We start from the raw sequence: 11222 nt of genomic DNA, 5'->3' as shown, positions 1-11222 counted from the left end.
TTGTCTTCAATTGGCTTTGCCCTTATGCTATGTTTAATCTTAAAAATTTCTGCCTTCGGCCGCCGCCGCGACTGCCGCAGCCCGTGGGAGCCTGGAAATGGGGAAGTGCGAGCGAGCGAGCGACTCAGGCCCCGGGCGGCGGCGGCCGGGGCGGCCCCGGGCGGGGGCGCTGCCGCCGCCGCCGCCGCCGCCGCCGCCGCTGCTGCTGCTGCGGGGGGCAGGCGGTGGCTGTCCGCACCAGCCATGCGGAATAAAAACAAGAAGGAGAAAGAATCACCAAAAGCAGGCAAAAGTGGAAAAAGTTCAAAAGAAGGACAAGACATAATAGAATCAGAGATTTCCAGCAGGAAAAACAGCCTAGCTGCCACGCCGTCAACAGCGTCTAGCAAAATAAAAGTGCCAATCCCTCAGCCCATAGTGAAGAAAGAGAAGCGGCAAAATTCTCCCAGGTTTAATGCCAGCAATAACAGAGAACTTCAAAAACTACCCTCTTTAAAAGATGTTCCTCCTGCTGATCAAGAGAAGATTTTATCCAGAAGTTACGTCAGTGTTGTGTCCTCTTTGACTTTGTTTCTGATCCACTAAGTGACCTAAAGTGGAAGGAGGTAAAACGAGCTGCTTTAAGTGAAATGGTAGAATATATCACCCATAATCAGAATGGGATTACAGAGCCTATTTACCCAGAAGTAGTCCATATGTTTGCAGTTAACATGTTTCGAACATTACCGCCTTCCTCCAATCCTACGGGATCAGAATTTGACCCCGAGGAAGACGAGCCCACGTTAGAAGCAGCCTGACCTCATCTACAGCTTGTTTATGAATTTTTCTTAAGATTTTTAGAGTCTCCAGACTTCCAACCTAATATAGTGAAGAAATATATTGATCAGAAGTTTGTATTGCAGTTTTTAGAGTTCTTTGACAGTGAAGATCCTCGAGAGAGAGATTTTCTTAAAATTACCCTTCACAGAATCTATGGAAAATTCCTAGGCTGAAGAGCTTACATCAGAAAACAGATAAATAATATATTTTATAGGTTTATTTATGAAACAGAGCATCACAACGGCATAACAGAATTATGGGGAGTATAATTAATGGATTTGGGGAGTATAATTAATGGATTTGCCTTACCACTAAAAGAAGAGCACAGGATTTTCTTACTGAAGGTGTTGCTACCTTTGCACAAAGTGAAATCTCTGAGTGTCTACCATCCACAGCTGGTGTACTGTGTAGTCCAGTTTTTAGAAAAGGACAGCACCCTCACTGAGCCAGTGGTGATGGCGCTTCTCAAATACTGGCCAAAGACTCACAGTCCAAAAGAAGTCATGTTCTTAAATGAATTAGAAAAGATCTTAGACGTGATCGAACGGTCGGAATCTGTGAAGATCATGGAGCCGCTCTTCTGGCAGCTGGCCAAATGTGCGTCCAGCCCACACTTCCAGGTGGCGGAGCCAGCGCTGTATGACTGGAACAATGAGTACATCATGAGCCTGATCAGCGACAATGCAGCAAAGATCCTACCCATCATGTTTCCTTCTTTGTACTGCAACTCCAAGACCCACTGGAACAAGACAGTACACGGCTTGATCTACATCGCGCTGAAGCTCTTCATGGAAATGAACCAGAAACGGTTTGACGACTGCACCCAGCAGTTTAAAGCAGAGAAACTGAAAGAGAAGCTAAAAATGAAAGAATGAGAAGAAGCGTGGGTTAAAATAGAAAATCTAGCCAAAGCAAACCCCCAGGCACAGGAAGATCTGAAGAAGGACCGGCCTGTCGTGTGCCCCAAGTCCGAGCTGCCTCAGGACCTCCACACCAAGAACGCCTTGGAGGCTCACTGGGGAGCTAAGGAGCTGGTCTCCCAGGACGCCGGGCGCTAGCTCCCCCTCACCCCACCCTGGAGGACCGCGTCGGGCTGGGGATGCCTGTTCTTTCCTGGATTCTGTAGAAAATACATCCTTTTTGTGCCATACAAATCAAAAAAAAAAAATTTCTCCCTTAATCTTCATTCATCCCTACCTCCCTTCCCACAGCTTCCTTTGCTTTCTATCCAATTTTCTATTTCCCAACAGGGTCATACAATTTGCTTCTATCCTCCCATCTGGACATTTAAACTTTATTGGTGATGGCCACCACTGACTTCCACGTTGCCAAATCCAATGGACAAATTTGTAGCAGTTGACACTATTGATTAGCCTTTCCTTCTTAAAACATTGTCCTGTCTTGGCTTCTATAACACTATCCTAAATAAAAGAGATTTATTTTTAATCTATTTTACTGGATCTTTTCACTCTGCTCATACCTAAAGTGCTCTATATTGGACCCAGTTGTATTTTCACCTTACATTTCCTTTTTGTGTTCCGATCTATATCCATTAATTTATTGTTTACTCTTTTTTATTCTCATAAATTTAAATGTATAAAATTGAGTCCCAAATCAGAAACTCTAGTCTCAGATACTTCTGAACTCCACCACCAAACATCTATTATCTCACTGCAATGTCCACCTTGATGTCTTTTTTCCCTGTGGGACATATAGTGATTTAAAGAAAAAAATGCTATCTATGTAATCAAACATGCCAGAAATCTGGGAATCATTTTTGAAACCTCATACTTCCTCACTTCCCATATCCCATCAGAGCACTAGGTCCTGTCAGTCTACATCCCAAAGCCATCTATAACCTATCAACTTACTTTCATCCCCATACGCTATCACTGCCTTAGTACAGATTATATCATCTCTTCCCGTAGGACAAACCTGTTAAAGAAGAAACATTTTAAACATAAAATGATGAATTTTATGCAAATATAAAATGAACATTTATCAATGATTTCATTTAACTAATTCATTAATGAGGGAACCAATAAGATGTTGTAATGTGGTCAAAGGACAATTCAAAATACCACACTTATATAGGCTAATCAGGAATGCTGAACTGAATTTATAAATAGTTGCAAAACTGACTTTTTCCATAACAGGGAGGGAGATTGATTTTCCTTCCACCAGACAATTCATTTGCACATCTATGGACAAGAGTCATTTGCATTGCCATGATCTACAATTTACAGTTTTAAATAGCTCAGACAATGAAAGATGCAAACTCCATTGAAACAAATATCCCACAAGGGTGTGCTCTAGACACCATATACATTTTGACTGAAGACACCTTCTAATGTTTTTGGTCTATTTCAGTCTTACACAAATTTTTCTGACAGACTACAGCATCTTTACTAAAACTAAAGGCTAATAATTTCTCTCCCTTTTTCAAAATTCCTCATTGGCTCCCCTGCCAACCGCAAAATAAAATCCAGTCCAACCCCAACTAAGTGGGATGGACATCATCATCTCCTGATCTCCAGCTCATTCCACCCTCACTTCCACAGGCACTTTATACCACTGGAAGCTACACCAAAATGCTTATTCTCTCTCAACACCTAGCTCTTTTATACTCATTACCTTTTACATGCTATAACATTTTCCTATAATGTGCTTTTGTCCAACTCATAAAGCCTTATTAATTTCAAAGCCAAGTTCAGGGTCCTATTTTCCAGGAAGATTCTGGACTTTCCAAACAGAGTTAATCATTTCCTCTCTATCAATACAAATTATTTGTTTTCATATACGACTTCCTTAATAGACTAAGAGCTACCTAGGCACAGAGATTGAAAGGTTTATCCTATGGTTATTAACAGTACAGATGTTAAAATCAGACCTGGGTTCAAATTCTGAATCTATCATCTACTAGCTGAGTGGCATAGGCCACAGTACCCATTTGATCAAACTACACTCTGGATATCACTGCGGAGGTTATTTTTTAGATGACGTTAATATTAAAATCTGACTTTGAGTAAACCAGATTATAATGTGGGTGAGCCTCTTCCAATCTGTTGAAAGCCTTAGGAGAAAAAGATTGATGTCCAAAAAGAGGGAACCTGCTACTAGACTGCCTTCAGACTTGTGCTGCAGCATCAGCTCTTCCCTGGGTCTCCAGCCTATTGTCCTGTCCTCTGGTTTTTGGACTTGCCAGCCTCCACAGTCAGATGGGCCAATTTCTTAATGTAATTTTTTTTATTACTAGAGCTTTGTGAAATAAATGAATTAATGTATGGAAAATGCTTAGTACAACATCTGGGGCATAACAAATGCCACTAGATTTTATATATTATTATTAATCATTTCTATATTTCCAAGACTAAACATAGTACCTGGCACAGTATATGTTTGTTATCTGGATGGATGAATGGTTGGATGGATGGATGGATGGGTAAGAAAATACATACAATATCAGGTAAGATATAGCAATCACTTTAAACTCATACATTACATACTTTCATGTTAATTACATGGTATTTAATGTTAAATGTTACAGGTATTATTCTGAATACTTTACCTGTAGAATATAAGAAACTTGGAGAAAGAGGAAGTGTTTGAGGGGAAACTAACAAGCCTACAGTATTTGAGAAAAAAAGGACTGGTCTGAGGTTAAAAACAAGAACTACAAGTATATTTTAAAAGGACAGTCAACTCAGGGGTAGGAGAAAGGGGTGATACAAACACTGTCAATGAACTTCCATCTATCAGCCAGTAGATGGAATCCAGATATCCAGTCAGAGTAAAGGTCGAGTGCTCCAAGACATTGAGTCAAGCATGAAGATCCAAGATGGGAATTAGAAGGTATAGCTTTAGAGTCATAGTGCTATCATCTGGACATATAAACCTGTCCGTGTCTTTCCTGTCTTTGTAAACAACAAATCTTTGACACTAAGTCCTTCTTAAACTCTACCATCTTTCTTCCCTTCATTGCCATGCTTCCTGATAGAAAAATCTACCTTATCTGTCATTCCAATCAAAGAAAAGTTGTACCAGGAAGTTAAACAGTCAAGGAAGACTTTTTTCAAGACTATTACCATTGGGATTAAGGCTATTTGCAATAGGGCAAAGAAAATGACCTCTAGTGAAATAAAAGGCAGAGGATATTTTAGCATTGGAGGAGGCTAGTGGAATAGTACTGGAAGACATTGGGGAGAGGGGAGGTTGGTCAATCTGATTAAGCCAGCTGTGTTTATTAATTGGCACAATGAAAGTTAAGCTCCTATCCTTCCATAAAGACCAGGAGATAGAGACCTATCTTCCCTGATTATATGCCAAAGGAATGATTTTCAAGTCTTTGAGAAAGCCATTCCTGAGAGTTTATAAAACTCTTAAGAGGCTGAGAGACTTACCTCTAGAAGAAGTAGAGAAAGGATTCACAAATACAAACACTTTTGTAAATGTTGTAAGAAGATAATGGCCAGGGGAAGAAACCTGTCCAAAATTTAGTTAAGCTGAAGAGAACATTAAGGACATCTGGTCACGTCTTCATAAACCACCTCTTCTTTATCCAAGCAATTTGATCTCTTTCCCCATATACTAAATGAACTTACTTTCACTAAAATCTCCTCACATGCTAATTCTAATCTCAATATAACCTAATTTTTATTTTCCTTGGTTTGTCTGTTGCTATAGACTAATATTGCTTTGATATGTTCTCCTCTTAAATTTCTTTGATTTCTTTACAATATGCTTTCCCAGTTCTTCCATCCCTTCAGATATTGCTTGGAGTGCTATCTGTTTTGTTTTTGTTCTTGTTTTAACTTGTTCCAAGTCTTCTACTCTTACCTCTTTTATTTTTTTTAACTGTATATACTGTTGCACTCAGTTATAAAAAAAAAAAAAACCTCTTTCACCATCCCAAGGCAAACATTATAACTTTTCAAAGAAGAAAACATTTTATGTTTGCCAGACACAGAAAGAACATAGCGGTGCATTAAGTGAGTTACAAACTTGTGAAGCAAAGCAGTCGTTCTGTACATTCTGTGGCACTGTAACTTGCAACTCTTCATCAAAATCAAAAGTAATGCAACAGGGGCACCTGGGTGGCTTAGTCAGTTAGGTGTTGGACTCTTGATTTCAGCTCAGGTCATGATCTCAGGGTCATGAGTTTGAGCCCCACATTGGGTTCCATGCTCAATAGGGAGTCTCCTTGAGATTCTCTCCCTCTCCCTCTGCCCCTTCCACCACTCACCTGTGCACACACTCCCTCTCTCTCTCTCTAAAAATAAATAAATCTTTAAAAAGAAAAAATCAAAAGTAACACAAAAGAAAAACGGCCCTTTTGACAAAATCTACCACTACCATAGCAGTGTAGTTCTCTGTTAGCATGACCACTGTCACCATTTCAGTGACACTGTGCCTCCACTCCCTGGATGATCTCACATAGTTCTCATCTCCATTTGAGTGTCATTTAAGTATTTATAACTCAACATAACCCAAACTCGGTTTATAATTTTACCCCAAACCTGCTAATTCCACTATGATTTGCCATCTTATAAATGATACTGCTATCCACACAGTATTCACAGACCCTTCCCTTTTCTGTCACACCCTACCCAACCTATCACCAAGTCCCATCATGTTTTCTCTCCCTAATAGTTAATCTGTCACATCACTTTACTCCCGTCAATGCTTTGCTTCCATCCTCATTTCTCATCTGGATTGTTTTAGTAGCCATCCAACAAGTATCTCTGCATCCCATATCCTCTTACTGAAGTATATCCTTCACAGTGCTATCAGAGAAATTCTTTCTAAGCTGCACATTGAATCATTGTTTAGCTTCCTGGTTCTAAGCGTTTGACATCTATCCACTACTTCATGATAAATCCAAATTCCTTATGATGGCAAATAGAGTATTTCATAATTCTCTGCCTGCCTCTCCAGCAGCAGCATCTCTCAGGATTCTAACCCTCAATATCTACCCCCTGGACAAACTGAACTGTTTGAAGATGTGATGTGTCATCTATCACCTGCTAGCTTTCCTCTCATGTTGCTCCTTCTGGCTGGAAAGTGCATCACCCATCATCACCACCTCATTTGCCCAGCCTTTATGCCTAGCCTATCCCTTTGTCTAAGACTAACCTCATCATGAAATCCTTCCCTATTCTATCTCCAAATTGACCTGGTAACCTCTCCTCTTGAGCTCATGGTGACCTACACTTCAGACATACACTGACCTCTTTCACAGTTCCCATCATAGTGTATAGTAATAGTTTATTTCTTTTTCTCCTACTTCAGTAAGAAAGCTCTGAAAGTAGGGACTGAACTTTTATCTGCATCCCTACTATAAGGGGGCCAAGTTCATGTAGTCAAATCTAGTCCTCTGAAGTACAATTATAGAGGAATGAGAATCACATTATATAATGTATATACACCTTTAGTCAGATGCATGATCAATCAGGGTTACATGAAAACAAAGAGTACTTGTCATATATTTCAGTGCAAGCCCTCACTCAGAAATGTAGGGAAACATAACCTATTAGACCTAGCATTTGTAACATTCAAACATAAAATTTGATGCTGTAAATTTAAATTAAACGAAAGAGGGAATCATAGAAAATCATGTGATCTGCAATAGGCACATCATGCTACTCAAATTTTCTACACCATTTTCTACAATGGTTTACAGTTCCTAGAGGCTCCAGTGATGTCCCATAGTTTCTCAGTATCTCACAGGAATACTTTCTCAAGATCTCCAGTCAGTCATGAGCCCTAAAAGACTGAAGTTCTTCCCCTGTGTTCCATACCCAGATAAGCAATAAACATCTGATTATATCATGTGGATCTGCCCATTTCTTCTTCTAGCCAATGCCTCTCTGTTGTGTAGGAAGTATATAGTTCTTTTTGGATACCTATAATCTCAACAGAGGTGACCTCCGTTGTCTACACCTCCTAACCTTAACACCAGTTATTCCTATCCCTATACTGGATACCTCATCACTTAAGCTCTGCACTATTCGTGGATACTTATTCCCAAAAATGAATTCTCAGGTTATTTGATTCATTAAGGTAGTGGTTCTGAAATCTGCATAGACATGAGAATCACCTGGAGCCACTTGTTAAAATAAAAAGTTTGCTGAGTCCCATCCCTGGTGATTCTGTATTTTCAATAAATGTTCAGTATAATTCAAATGGATCTGATCATTGAGCTAGTTTTCAAAAACCTCTGCTAAGTGAAGGATTCTATTCTGACTACCTCTCTATTTTAACACTGATATTGTTAGTTATATATTTCTTTTTTTCCTGCATTTCTTCCTTACTGGTGAGAGGCAAATAAACTTCAGGGAAATTTTGTGATTTGGGGTCCAAAGCACAAATTTTCTGGTAGGGAAACTACAAAAACTACCTACCTCTTCAGGTGGCCAAACACATTTTCCTCTGAAACGTCCCTACATCAAAACAACTGCAGGACACTGAGCAAGGCATCAAAGACAGCCAACTAAAAAGTTTGAGTGACAGTTCTTTACTGTTCTTTCTTGTTGATTATATATACTGGAAAACATTCTGAAAAATGCAAAGAATTATGCAACATAAGGCATTATTATTATTATTTTCTTAACTTTGACGCCTAATACATTCCTTTTGCCTGTGACAGTGTTCAATGAGCCCTGCCATTTCTTAAAGAGTCTACGAGAAATGATGCTTGCAGAATTAGACACTTCAAAGAGGCCCAGTTCACATGTCACCAGTAAGGTTTTCAACAATATTCCTTATGCTCTTTGATACTTGTGGACTACTGTGATATGCTTTATTTCTTTTCAACTTAATCTAGAGGGGTTATCTGTCCATTAATAAACCTTTTTTGTGAATGTCTTAAAACTATTCAAGTCATTTAACAGCTACTAGGACTGATAGGCCAGATTAATTTTAATAATTTTAATAATTTCTTATCTGGTTATGGAGCACAGGGGAAGAGCTTCAGTCTTTTAGGGCTCATGACTGACTGGAGATCTTGAGAAAATATTCCTGCGAGATACTGAGAAACTGTGCAACATCACTGAGCCTCCAGGGACTGTAAACCATTGTAGAAAATGATGTAGAAAATTTGAGTAACATGATGTGCCTATTGCAGATCACATGATTTTCTATGATTCCCTCTTTTGTTTAATTTAAATTTACAGCATCAAATTTTATGTTTGGGATAGGATAAACACTGGTCTTAGGAAAAGGAAGACTGGTCTGACAGATCATATGTTGCATAATAATAGGCAAATTCCACCACTATTTAAACAGGAAAACTTTAAATTTTAATTTTAATTTTAAAAAATTCAAAAATAATAATGCAACATATGAGGTCAAATCATTATGCTTGTGGATTTATGATACTATTGCTTATAAACTGATGTGAAGATTTAAGGAAAAAATTTATGTGAAAATATCTGAAGTATCCTCAACAATTCACACATATATATGTCAAATGGGCTCTATAAGTTTCTATTGCTCAAATATGTATTGTAAAGAACTCAGCTTTGCCCAAAGAGAAGTCTGGCTTTGCCCTCAACTTTTGAGATGCAATCTATGTCATATCTGGTAGGAGTGTCTTTGTTTAAGGCAGGGGCTAGCCATCCCAGATGGGTGAAACTTGTCACACCCAACAGTCTTGGGGTGGGGACTGACTATGCCAAAAAGACCAACAGGCAATTTATGCTTTGGGTTGCCCATGCCAGAAAGACCAATAAATCATGTTTTAGTGTGTGATATGTGGGTCACGTGGCATCTGCAACCTAGCATTTTGTTTCAAACACAAGGGCAATCAATCAATCTGTCATGACTATGTAATTGAGCCCTCCAAAAATTCTGAACATTAAGGCTAGGGTGAGCTTCCCTGGTTGGCAATACTCTGTGCATATTGTCACACATCAATTCTGCAAGGGTATATCCTGAGGACAAAGGAGGCTTCTCATTTGGAACTCACTCGGACTCTGTCCTATGAGTCTCTTCCTTTGGCTGTATCCTTTCCAAGTAATAAGCCATAACAGAGAGTATAATAGTGGTCAGTGAGTTCTGTGACTCCTTCTAGTGAATTATCAAAACTGGGTGAATTCAATCCCCCAGAGAAGTGGGTATGTTTTCCTCCCTTGTGTTTGAGGACCCAGCTTGGGGTCCAGCACACCCACAGTATCATATGATGGTCCCCTCTGTATCTGTCCTCCCAACCTTTCTCGGATGAACAAAGACTAACCAATTTTCAGGGGAATGATCTCGTTCTTCCCTGTATTGGCCAGAGGTGTTGGGACGGTGTGATTTGAGTGATTTCCTACAGTGCTTGTTCCTCCCTCCAGGTTGGGAGGTGATAACCACCATTCCAGGAATTATCAATAAATTTTTATTACTTAAGCTGAAAATAAAAAACTGGTGGCTTTGAGAGATCTCCCAAATTTGGAATTGGTGTCAGAAGTCAGAGCAGTCTTAGAGACAGTGTCCTTAAACCCTATAGTGTGCTAGTTCTTGAGTAAAATGATTTTTTATCATTTAAGTTCATATAAATGACAGTTCTTGACTTTGGATTTGCCATCTGTGGTAAAGTGTTCAAAAAAAAGATTGAAAAGCAAATCACTAAACTCTTCATAAAAAAGTAATGTATGATTCTACCAATCATAATTTTCTTGACAAAGAAGTTATTACCTAATTTAAAAAATATCTCCAAGTACTTAATGCTTGTTTGGATAAAGATAGATATGATTCTCTAATTTTTACTGAAGGCCATACCCATAAGATCTACCAAATATTTAAGATTTTTGCATATTGAAAAGGGTTACACCATCATTAAGCTTTTGTTTTCCTTATATAAAATCATGATGAATTTGTCTAAATTGCAATATCCAGGCCAGAGTCCTGTGACACCTGACAAATTTTTTTTAATTCAAGAAACAATATCCCATCTACCTCCTTTTAATTTTTGGAAAGCATTTATATCCCACCAAGATCAGTACTGAGTGTCTATATCATATCTTAGAGAGGCCATAGGATTAAAAAAAAAAAAAACAGGTGATTAGGGCAGCTCTTTTATTTATAGTATAAAGATTTTTAGAGCTTGATTAAATTACCATCAGTGTTCTCTCCTTTCTCAGCAGTATTCAACTGAGTGTAATTTTCCCCCAGGGACATCTGACCATGTCTAGTGACATTTTTTGGTTGCAACAGTTGGGGAGAGGAGTGCTACTGGCATCTAGTCGGTAGAGACTAGAGATGCTGATGAACACCCTACACAGGGAAGTTTCCCACAACAAAAAATTGTCCCATCTCAAATACCAGTAGTCCTAAGGTTGAGAGATCCTGTTCTAGAAATGTTATACAATTTAAGTCAAACTGAATGTTTTGTCTGAGATCAATACAGAATTTTATCTTGGTTC

General features: G+C 38.9%; 1 pseudogene; it reads left to right on the top strand.

The window, feature by feature from the left end:
* Nucleotides 1-243: 243 nt before the first annotated feature.
* Nucleotides 244-1877, top strand: LOC113909715 (annotated as a pseudogene).
* Nucleotides 1878-11222: the final 9345 nt, after the last annotated feature.

This window comes from Zalophus californianus, chromosome 6 (assembly GCF_009762305.2).
Source record: "Zalophus californianus isolate mZalCal1 chromosome 6, mZalCal1.pri.v2, whole genome shotgun sequence".
NCBI classification, from domain to species: domain Eukaryota; kingdom Metazoa; phylum Chordata; class Mammalia; order Carnivora; family Otariidae; genus Zalophus; species Zalophus californianus.
The sequence above is the reverse complement of the archived record's forward strand: the minus strand, read 5'-3'. Positions and strand labels throughout refer to the sequence as shown.